This window comes from Saimiri boliviensis, chromosome 10 (assembly GCF_048565385.1).
Source record: "Saimiri boliviensis isolate mSaiBol1 chromosome 10, mSaiBol1.pri, whole genome shotgun sequence".
Lineage (NCBI taxonomy): Eukaryota > Metazoa > Chordata > Mammalia > Primates > Cebidae > Saimiri > Saimiri boliviensis.
The window spans coordinates 98,455,038-98,467,329 of NC_133458.1; the positions used below are offsets into that span (position 1 = coordinate 98,455,038).

General features: G+C 41.6%; 1 protein-coding gene across 8 annotated transcripts in view; it reads right to left on the bottom strand.

Moving 5' to 3' along the window:
* PDE1C (phosphodiesterase 1C) overlaps positions 1-12,292 on the bottom strand; it is a 572,342-nt gene that overhangs the window by 427,170 nt on the left and 132,880 nt on the right. The window lies entirely within an intron of this gene.

Genomic DNA, 12,292 nt, shown 5'->3' on the forward strand with positions numbered 1-12,292 from the left:
CTTGCTAGTGGACAAATTGTGAGTAACAACTTCAACCAGTGATCCAAGTCAGCATCACCCATAATAGGATAAATCTCCCTCCTCATTGCCGTGCCGAGAAGGATTCAATGTCACTTACGTAGTATCCCTGTCACATGGATGACCTGAGGACTCTAGAAGCAACAATCAGAAAAAACAAATTGAGGAACATTCTGCACGACAAAACACACAGCCTGTTTGCTTCAAAATGTCAAGAAAGGCTGAAATACTGTTTCGATTAAAGGAGACTATCCTTTTGTACCCATTAACCAACTTCCTTTCAACTCCCCTCCCTATTTCAAATATAGTTAGATAGAAGGAATAAGTTCTAGTATTCGATAGTACAATAAGGAAAGTATAATTAAAAATAACTTACTGTAATTTGGAAATAATTACAGGAAAATTGTAGTGTTCCCAAAACAAAGAAAAGATAAATGTTTAATGTGATGGACATCCCCATTACCCTGATTGGATCATTACACATCGTATACCTGTATCAAAATATCATATGTACCCCAAAAACACATACAACTATGTCAATAAAATACAAAAATAAAATAAAATGAGGGAGCCTAAAGAAACATGATAACTAAAGATGATGTGTGCTTCTAGAATGGAGCCTGGATCAGAAAAAAATAGAGCTATTAAAGATATTATTGGGACATTCAGTAAAATTTGAACACAGGCTGTTTATTAGGTAACAGCATAGTGTCAAGATTAAGTTTCCTAACTATGGTAACTGTACTGTAAAAAAAAAAATGACCTTATTCTTAAGAGATACAAGCTAAAGCTGACAGGTCGTGATGTCTACAATTTAGGATTAAAAGATTTTTGGGGAAAAAAATGGATACATAGATGATAAACCTAAAGCAAATATAGCAAAAGGCTAAATTTAAAAGGTGACTCTAGATGGAAGATAATAGCTCGTTTTATTAGTCTTACAATTGTTCTAGAAGTTTAAATATTGTCAAAATGTTATTTTAAAAAACAAATGTAAAAGCATTTCTTAAATACAAGTACCTATAAGTTGGCTTAGAGTTACACACAACAGCCAGATTGAGTGCTACCTGAGGAAATTTAACAACTGAGAAAACTCAACCTTGATTTAGGGAAATGAACTTAAGGATAAAATAATTAGCAGAACATTGCACAAACATGTAATTACACAATTATAGTGCAGGCCCCCTTCACACACGGTTTTCTTATTCAAAACCGGGGCCATTTTCAAAGAATGAGAATGTTAAACAAATCAGACTTTACAATTTTGGATCCCTAGACCACGTTTACTATTTGACATATTCCTATCTCTGACTTTACAGAGTTCATGAGTCACCCTCTCAGGCAGTTTGTGATATGCCTGCCTCAAATACTTAAGCCTCGTCGCCAGAGCCAGAGTTATCGCGCTCTCTAAATGAGGACAAGCATGTCTGTAGCTCTTGTGCAAATAACAATGCTCCCACAACTGAGCTGACTTCCAGGGTCAGAAGGTAATTTGACCTAGAAAATTCACTTCTGGCTGCACTTAACAGTAATCAATCAATGGGGATCCGCAGCTAGGATACAGCTGTCAGGCTGTTTAGTCAATGACCATTAGCTACTACTGCATTTAGAAGGATGTAATTTAAAAAATGATCTCTGTTCCAATCCATGTGGGAAAGCATATTTTCACAAGTTTCTTCCCAAAATTGTCCATGTACTTCCTCCAGGCACCATAGAACACCCGGTGTTTAATCCCCGCACTGTTTTCCAGCTCCATTATCTCATCTCCGTCACAGGCCAGGGAACCTTCATTTCGATGCTACATGTGCAGGGGACCAAGGCATGGAAATATAATTCCTAATTCTGTAACTTAATTTAAAAATATATACAGTCTCCTTTCCGCTTACCCAAAGATTTCTGAGAGCTCCAAAGATTTCTGCCTGTAGAATAAACTAAAACTCTAACGGCAAACAGGGCCCTACATTACATAGTCCCAGGCTTTCCTTTCCTTTACCTGGTTCCAAACTTTACCTGCCTCTCATTCACACACCTCAGTCGCAAATTTAACTTCCTTCAACATACAGCATGTGTTCCTGTCTCATGGCCCTGGTTCATACGTTCCTTTTGCTTCCCTTTTATGTCCTCCATAATCCAGGGTGATCTATTTTATGGTTATACCATAGTACCATTCAACATATTGATCAATCTCTGTGACGTCTGGGAGACGGGGAGAGGGTCAGGGAGGACGGATGGAGCCTGCAGTGGTCTGGTTCACCTCGGGCGGCTTCCGGGCCCAACACAGGATGCAACTGTAGAGTATGCACTGAGCACATGAATGGGAAGAGAGCATTTGTTATCAGAAACATTTTAATAAGAAGGAAACTGCTCCTTTTCCTCTAGCAAGGTCAAAAATTCTGCCCTGATGCTGTAAATAGGAACAAATATTTCTACAGAATAAAATACAGGGTTAAATTATCATAAAGTAATGCAGAGAACGGGAACCAATCACATCAATCAAGGGATACACAAATTTGCATTATTACAGGGCACAGTTTTAAAGGGGTCTGCTTTATTTGTATTTAGGTTATTTTAATTTCACTGCAACAAACAAATGCAATTAAAGTCATTCATCACGGAAACTTGTAAGGGGTGACATATGGTGTTTTTGAGATATTTCCCAGTGTAGGGTCCCATATCGGTAGGCCAATCTGTCTCTTTACTTCATTCACCACTAAGACTTAGCCCCAGGCGTGGTACTGGGGAGGTGCAGGCTATAAGGGAGGAGAAATAGAAAGGCAGAGATCCAGCTTTTCTGGCAGGTGAGAATACAGGGAGAAGAGAAACCAGAGCAGAAGAGGCAGGACCTGGGTGTCCTCTTCTCTCTCTGGAGGGAGATCCACCCAAAAACCAGAGGCTCTACATCAAAGTAAACTTGGTGGCCAGTAGAATTAGGTAAAGGGAGGCTAGGTTTTAGCTTTGCCAGGTTGTCTGTAGGCTCTGTGTAGTTTGGACAGGCCCCAGAGGCTCCCACAAGCTCCTGAAGCCAAATCTCAGAAGTTACCTGGGATTGTGACTGAGAGTTAGTCCTGGAGGCTGCCATGGAGACAAAGTAGCCACGGGCTAAAGGCTGAACCATCTCATCCTTAACCACATAAGAATCAAAACCAGATCCTCCACAGGGCCTAAAGCACTGCCACCGTGGGAGTGGAAGAAGGCTGGAAGGAAAAGGCAGGCAGCAAGGGGGGCCAGATGACACCTGCCAGCAGAGCCACACAAACCAGACACCATCTTGGTGAGCTGCAGGGTGCCAGAGGGGACATCTGAGCCATCCAGCATTTTACTAAAGAAACTAAATCATCAGAAAAAAAAAGTGTCATCCAAATGGCAAGTTCATATTTGACTTTAAATGTAGATTTCCTCTCCCATTCCCCTTAAAGTGGGGGTTCCAGAGGAAGACTAGTTCAACTAAAAGGAAATTTAAAAGCAACGTTTTCTCACACATGTTGGGGTATTGACAACGTTGCAGCCCTATTACACAGATATTCTCACAATATGCTGCCTATCTATAAAGTACATTTTCTGGACAGTAACTCTTCATTCCCTACTGATTGATAAGAATAAGTCCTCTATCCTCCAATCAGCCAAGTCAAAAAATTTTAGTAAAGAAAAGAATATGGGCCAGGTGTGGTGGCTCATGCCTGTAATCCCAGCACTCTGGGAGGTCGAAATGGGTGAATCACATGAAGCCAGAAGTTCAAGACCAGCCTGGCCAACATGGTGAAACTCCATCTCTACTAAAAATACAAAAAATTAGCTGGGTATGGAGACTGAGGCACAAGAATCACTTGAACCCAGGAGGCAGAAGTTACAGTGAGCTGAGATCATGCCACTGCACTCCAGTGTGGGTGAAAGAGGAAGACTCTGCCTCCAAAAAATCCAAGAAAGGGAAGGAAGGAAGGAAAGAAGGAAGGAAGGAAGGGAAGGAAGGGAAGGAAGGAATATGATGGGGGAAAGCCCCTGGCTAGCTGACTTCTGCAAACCACTGCCTATATTTTAGGCTTCCAAAGTCTGCAATACATTTTCAACAGCATTACTCTTGCTGCCCTCTCTCCCAACCAGAATTTTTTTTAATGCCTGGAATGTACTTAATTTATACTTCCAGCTCCTGGAATTACACCACCCTTTTCATAGGAGGCTCATGAGTTAAACCAAAAAAATGAATTAGGTTGTAAAACCACAGCACATTCATTCAATCAACAAATACACCAGAAGCATCTATGATATACCAGGCAATCGAGGCAGTGAGTCCCTGCCACCCGCCCAGAAAAATTAGTAACTATCTAATGTAAAACATAAATAAGAATAATGCGAGATGTGCTACTACGGGCCAATGGTAGTGTCCAGACAGCATGTGGATAGGAAGCTGAGCAGCCCAGTTGTGGAGGAATCCAAGAGAGAGCACAGAGCACCCTTGACCTTGGGCTACATCCCTGATCTCACTGCCAATCTCTACTCTGCTGCTCCCACTCTCATAACTTCTTGGTGCTACTTTCACACATGAAGTACTCAATTGAAAATCTCTTCCCTGTGATTCTACAGGTTTTGTACAATGAACTTATTGCTTATGTAACCAGAGACGAGAAGTGCATTCACCCCACACCCCACACTGACCCCGCCAAAGGCAGTTTGGTCCAAGCTGATCTCAAGTCTTCATAGTTCTTTCCTTTATTTAGAGAGAACTTCAGGGATTCCCTGCATATTTTGGGTCTTTATGTGGGCTGGAACAGCAGTTCCTGTTGCTAATTAGGAAACAGAGAGAAGTTTATCCACACTTCACATTGGCAGGGTGAGTTAGGTGGAAGCTCCAGAAGGAGTGTCCCGCTCCTCCTCCCAACCCGACAGCACTGAAAGCTTCCTGAGGGTTATTCTAGGATGAGTAACTCACACTTTGTAAAATGTGCCGCTAAAATTTATTGTGGCGTATGCTGAGGGGTTGAGGACACCTCAGATGAGCTACATTCCTGGGGGTGGAAGCCTGAATTTCTCAACAGCTCAAGGAGAATGTGCTCTGATTGGGAAAAGGATGTATTCTTTAGGGGAAGTCAGCCCTGGAGATAAGTCCACTGGCTAGGAACGGGGTGTGTCCATCAGCAGATCTTCTCTATGGAGTTCAACATTTGTGAACATTTCTTGGATGATGAAAACATCATATTTTGAGTATGATTACAATTTTCTCCTTATGTTCTAGTTTCTTTAATCTCAATGCTTCTGCAAAAATCCCTTGTAAGGCAATAAAAGTACAAGATACTGAAGAAACTTGTGACTTGCCCCATGTTCCCTCCCACTAGAGCCGATAAGGAAGCTACAGCACCAAATATAAAATATAAAATTAAATATAGAGGATTGGCTCCAATGCTACTAGGCCAGTAGCATTGGAGCTATGCCCCCAATGCTGAGCTAGAATGGTGCACCAGCAGAGAACCGCAGTGTAATGGGAGACTGTGGTCCTCCGAGAAGCAGACATCACGACAGGATTAGACATGCAAGAAATGTATTGGACCAAAATCTGTAGAAATAAATAGGTAAAGAGCTGAGTGAGGCTGAGAAAGCCATAAGACTTGGATGCAGGTCTGACTCCCAGTAAAAGAAAGTTGGGTAGAAGTGTCTGAGACTGTACTGCAGCTCTAAAAAAAGTTCAGCAAGGCCATCAGTGAGTCTGAAAATCAAAGTCACAATCAGAGGAGTTCCATATCTCCCAGTAACAGTTGGTCTTGGGGTCCCTGCCATACTCAGTCATTGCCAATGGGTTCCTTTGGGATGCACAACCTCAGCCCTCATAGGGGTAAATTTCACCCCACACAAGCTAAGAGGCCATGGGTCAAGTTCACTTTATGTGGTAAGAGACATGAAAGGGCTTATATCCCTGTGGTGGCACATTCTCATAGCCACCACAGAGATATAAGCCCTCCCCTCCCAAAATACCAGCAAGAGGACTAAAAAGAATTCAAGAGGAATGAATGGTGTCTACTTCATATATACTTGGTCAATTTTTAACACTAGAAAATCTGTCTCTAAAAACTTACAGAGACCTAAATATTGCCTTTATGTGAAGCCAAGGTTGCAATAAAAACTTCTCTAGGCTTTAAAAAGTCTCAGAATTCATTGTTTCATTCTTCCCCTTGGCAAATGTTTTGGATTTGCAAAGACTAAAGGGGAAAAATAACTCCAGGAAGGCAACACTAAGTCAGGAGAGTAGGTGTCCCTAGAAGTTCCCAGTGGGTAAGCAGCACTCAGTGACAGAAGAATATGCATGACCAGACTTCCCATGAGCTAACTGGGAATTTTAACCTATGACTCATCCCAGGGCGGGGCCGAAGCTCCAGGGGACACTACCCCACACCATGCCATATCATCAGCCAGATTGCACCTTTCCTGAAAGTAATCAAGTCAGAAACTGACATTTTGGCAGCAGCCCCTAGAGGAAAAATGACTGCCAAAAGCCAAAATCAGGATGAGTTCAACGATTTAATTCTGCATGGAAAACGCAATCCATTAAATAGGATCTGACAAGGCCTTAATCTCATCCGTAGCTGAGGGTGTTGGCTCAATGCAGTTCTGCTCTCTGGAACATATTCTTAGTAAGCTATCTATAGAATCTAGAAAGCCTTTGCCAAAGCCCAAATAAGTCCATTCTAAGTGGGAAGCTCACCAAGCCCCCACTGATTATGTAGGGAGTAAGCACTCGATTATACCAAGTGCAAAATTATCAAAACCTGGCAACTCAACCTGTGTTGGGAGTCACATGATTCAAGGAAAAATAACTGAGATGGGCAATGCACTGAGTGGCTTCAGAATTTCCACCACTGCCCAAGGAGGTCGGGCCAACAGCCAGCCTCACTCACAAAGCATCCATAGGGCTCAGATTCCTTGGCTGGGGCCCACTGCATAACCCAGTCACAAAAGAAAGAATTGGGGTGTAGAGGATCAATCTTCTCCTAAACAAGGTCTTAAAAACTGAGCGAGAAAGAATTAGAGGCTGTCACCTTCATTGGCCCACTTAATCCTAACATCAGTCCCCAAAGCCTGTGTTATTTTACTGTTTCCATCTGAAAAATGAGGAAACAGAACAAAACCATTACTCATATCATGTAGTTTAGAAGACTGTTTGCAAATTCATACTTGTGGGATTCCAAAGCCCATGCCTACTCCTCAGACCATTGCATCAGTTGGAGCCTGTTAGAAATGCAGATTTGCAGGCTATACCCCAGACCTACTGAATCAGGGTCTGCATTTAACAGGATTCCCCAAGGAATTCATTTAGACATAAGGTTTGAGAAGCAGTGCCTTCAAGGGCTTCTATCCAAAAGGGGTAGGTGGATTGAAAACATAAGTCTAGACTAGAAAAAGATTTAGTGCAATAGAACAGGGCCAATCTTACAGGATATATAAAATACGTATCAAAATATAACTCAAACTATATATCCAAAGTGCACACCCAAATTAGTATAACCGCTCACATATCTTATGTTATGTGGTACTAGGTTATGTGGTGCTTGTAGAAGATGCTGAAGAAGCGTGGCTGTAGAGCTAGGTGGACAGGGTTGAAGTCTCCAGCTCTGCCACCTGCTGGGTGACTTTAGGCGAGCTGCTTGAGCTCTCTGAGCCTCAGTTTCCTGACCTGTAAAATTGAGATAGCAACATTCAACTTGCCAGGGCTTGGGGGATTAAATGAGCAAATGAATGCACAGTTTCTGGCCCATATTGGTTTCTCTTACTTGTGGTACCATCTGGGCCAGGTCCCTCCCACCTCTGGGAATGTGTACACCAGAGGCTAGGAGAGAAACATCTCTCAGCAGCCAGCTCTTTCCTGTTCTCTTGGGTCCTCTAGTGGCAGGTATTGAGATTCCTGTCACTAATCAGACTGGATGGACTTGTCTGTCTTCCTTAGGCCCCAGGTTCAATTTATTCTCTATTCTCTTTTAAGAAAAGCCTGGGCAGAGCAACAGGTTTAAAGGGAAAGGATATGAGAAACAAGGAAAGAGGCACCCAAGGTGGGTTCCCAGGAGTGTCTATTTTCCAGGCACTGAAGCCTTTTTCTTTATTTCTTTTTCTCACTTTCTTCTTTTCAAAAATGTCAGGTTTTGAAAACAGACTTTTCATGCCACATGTTTAGTAAGCTTTCAGGGCTCACAGTGTCTGCACCTGGAGTGACAAAACCCATGTTTGATCCTATTTAACTTTATGTGAGTAGGCTCAAGGGCATGCAAGGATTCCTGCATGTGCTGAGCATGAATCCCAAATTAATACTTACTGAGCTTGTTCTGGGTGCTGGACACTGTGTTTGGCTCTTTCACATGTGTTATCTCCTTTAAATCCTCCCAAAACCCCAGGAAGGGGGTCTCTTTATTCTCATTTCAAATATTTTAAAACAGGCCAGAATAGGTGAATTAGTTTGTTCTCATACCACTATAAAGAAATACCTGAAACTGGGTAATTTATAAAGGAAAGAGGTTTAATTGACTGAATATTCCACATGGCTGGGGAGGCCTCAGGAAACTTACAATCATGGTGGGAGGCAAAGGGGAAGCAAAGACCTTCTTCATATAGCAGCAGAAAAGAGAAGAGTAAGCAGGAGAAATGCCAGCAGCTTATAAGACCGTCAGATCTTGTGAGAACTCACTATCACAGATAGTGGGAATCGCCCCCATAATCCAACCACCTCCCATCAGATTCCTCCCTTGACATATGGGATTACAATTCAAGATGGTATTTGGGTGGGGACACAGACCCAAACCATATCAATAGGTAAGTGACTTGCTCAAATTAACATAGCAAAATACTCTCAAGTTCAAAGGGATCCTAAATCTCACCTAGTGCAGTGGTTGTCCAGGTGTGATCCTGGACCAGCAGCATCCGTATCACCTGAAGCTTGTTAGAGACGAACACCCTTGGGCCCCACCTAGACCTGGCATGAGCCCAACAGTCTGTTTTAACAATCCCCCCAGGTGATTGTGAAGCACACTCAAGTTTGAACCATCAGACCACTCTTCAAGTCCAACCTTAGCATGACAGTTAAAATAACAGAGATTTTGCCACCACAAAATAGGCGGGAGGAGGGGGGGTGGGCATTATGTGAAGTGGTGGATATATTATTTAACTTGATTTAATCATTTTGCAACACACACATACTACAAAACATTATATTATTTTACATCGTAAATTGTATACAAATTTTGTTTGTCAATTATGCCTTTATATAGCTAGGGAGGTGGTGGGGATTAAAAACAGAGGTTTGAAGAGATGAAACAATTTGCCAGGGGTAATGGGGTTGGTACTGAAGCCCAGTACAGCCATTATCAGAAGTCAGACTTTCCCATCTGGATAGCTTAGAATGTCCCTTTCATGGAGAGTAAAGACTAACGCCCTTAGTACAACTGAGCACTGAACTGTGTTGCTTTCCAGCAATGTTGGCTGGGATCTGAACCTGGACAGCCACGAGGAAACCTTCCCCTCAAGCTCTGGAACCTTCCTCCCAAGACTCTGCTAAACTGTCTGCTCCCATACACAGAGCATTTGCCTCATCAGCACTGCCCAGCTGGGTGGGGGACAAGAGGGAAGACTGTCAGGGACCATACCTAGAGTTGAGATGGCATTTGCACAAACCTCAACTATCAACACACAACCCTTGGGGAAGAAGGCTGGTGCCTTTCATTTTCCAAAATCTTTATTTCTAAGTCAGTGTGTCAAATTCTCACTTTCAGCTAAACCCTCTGGCATTATTAGTAAATGACATGAACCCAGTGACAATTCAGATTATTTATAGGCTATACCTAGGGATTGCAGCCTGATTGGAAGAGAAGGCCCAGGAACATGTCTTGAAGCTGCATTTGAGTCACAAGCATGCTTTTTATGTGAGTGTACAGATGATATACTTATTTGTGGTGGGCTGACAAAGTGAGACCTAAACTCTGCCCAAGCTACTCCTTGCTGCTGCTTTGGAGACCAGCAATCTACAAGCCATTTTTTATAGGCTTTACCTCTCTGGACCAGTTTCTTTGTCTCTAAAATGGACAGAATCCTTGAGTTTTTTGGGTCAAACCTGACAAATAAGAACAGCTATTGCTGATGTAACAGAGCCTGGGGGAGACTGAAACATAAAAATGTTTGAAACTTTTTTGAAAAACACCCATCATTGATAAATTTATAAACACTTCCTGTCTTTGGAAACAGAAAGTAGAATTTAGCTTTAGAGCAGACTGTCCCTTTGCTGTGAAAAGAACTACTTAAATGGAAATAAAATGCAAATATTAAACAAGTATACACATTTTGTCCTGGAAGTAGCTTGTGTATATTTGACTCTACCTTGCAGAGAGCTAGAAAAGATTTCTGGGAAAAGTGGAATTAAGTATCCTACCTCTTACTTTTGAGAATCAACGTTATTAGAATATGTCTGAGAAAAACTGTGGTTGTGCTGAGGCCAGGTGTCAGGAAAAGACAGCAAAAGTCAAGGAGAGGAGACATCACAAGGAAAAGGTCATCTGGGTTGATGACAGAGACACCTAATTTCACTGAGGTCAGAAAGTCCACACCCAACATGTGACCTCATTTCCCTAGCAAGGGGCAAAAGGCATAGCAGAATAAGTGATGATTCCCGAACCACCGTCAATAAGGCTGGGGGTCCTTGGAAATAGTGAGGGACAAGAACACTGAGAAAAGACTGGACCTCCTGATAATTTGGCACATTGGCTTTATTGACATTGTCTTTTGTATCTTCTTTGGTAAGAGCTGATGACCGTATTTCATGGCCCTATATCCAAAATGCCCTCCAAGTATGACCAAGGAGAAAGAGAAGGAAGTAATCAAAGCTATCACTTACCCTTATAGTGGTACCACTCGATTGTAATGACCCTAGAAAAGCGCCGTAAGGTAACCTCGATTCTGCTCTGATGTATTTATTGATAAATAAACTCTTCCCATACCTGAGTACTTGTAGTAATTTATGTACAACAAATCTTACAACTGATCATGGTGAACATGAACTGTGGTGACAGCTAAGGACAATTGCAGAAGAGATTATCTGCCATTTAACATTGGCATCAAAATCAATCAACTTCTTTGGAAGAAGGGATAGTTACAGAATAGTATACAGTTGTATTAAAGGTACCAATAAAAAATAAATAAATGCTAATAGATTTCTTGTCTCAATTGCTAAAGGGTTGGCATAACCTGCATGCAACTGCTGTCTGCTTCCTACAGCACCAAGTGTTACAAGGAAACAAAAATAAGTCCAGACATTCAACTTATAACTTACTCTCTCTCAGGAACCAAGACATTGCTACATGAACAACTAACAGATTAAATAATGCTCATGGGCATCAATACATCCTCTTTATTAAAAAGCACCAAGAGAATGCAAAAAAAAAAAAAAACATGATGGTAACGGAGTTGGGTGAGCAAATAAGATGTTCTTTTCATATGATTAACTCTTTGCCTGTTTATTGAAGAAGATGAAGAACCTGCTTTGGGGTAGAAGGAGTAGTTATAAGACTTAGGAGAAGAAACTAACTCCATAAGAGATGTTCCAAGGTGAGAACGTATAGACAGAGAAAGCTATTCACGGTCTCCTCTTTCACCACAGTCACTTGCTGAGAATTGCAGGTTCGTAAGATGTACTTCTCTCTAGGTGAGTGGATTTTATTCTATTTGAAACCTTATGATGCGATAGCCAAGCCCTTAGCAGAAATAAAAACAGCATTTGCCTGCAATTCTTGTCTCACCAATGCACTTGTCACACTGTATAAAGAAATCCAAATCTCTATTTATCACTTCTTTTATAACTCATCTATAATTCAGTCGACACTAAGAAACTTCACACAATAATAGCTCTCACTGAGCAATTACACATATTACCTGGATGCAAAAGAGAGTACATTTTCAAACATATTTCATGGAACTCCAATAGCTGTCTGAATTGTTTATGGGGAGAGAAAAACGAGGCTTATATGTTCTTCTAACCATGTGGAGAGTATGAAAGACTATAGTGGAAAGAAAAGCAAAATAAGTAAAAGTGACATAACAAAAAGAAAGGAGAGGCAGCAGGCAAGCTGGAAAAATGATTGAGTCTTAATTACTGATACCAATAGTACTATAAATATACTGTTCAAATGTGAGTCTGAAAGGCCCATGGCGGGGCTGGGAATCACCTTTTTACACCACATTCATACCCAGATTGATTTTTATTTAATATGGGTGAGAAGGTAAGGGACCGAGTTATAAGGAGTACAATATCAAAAGA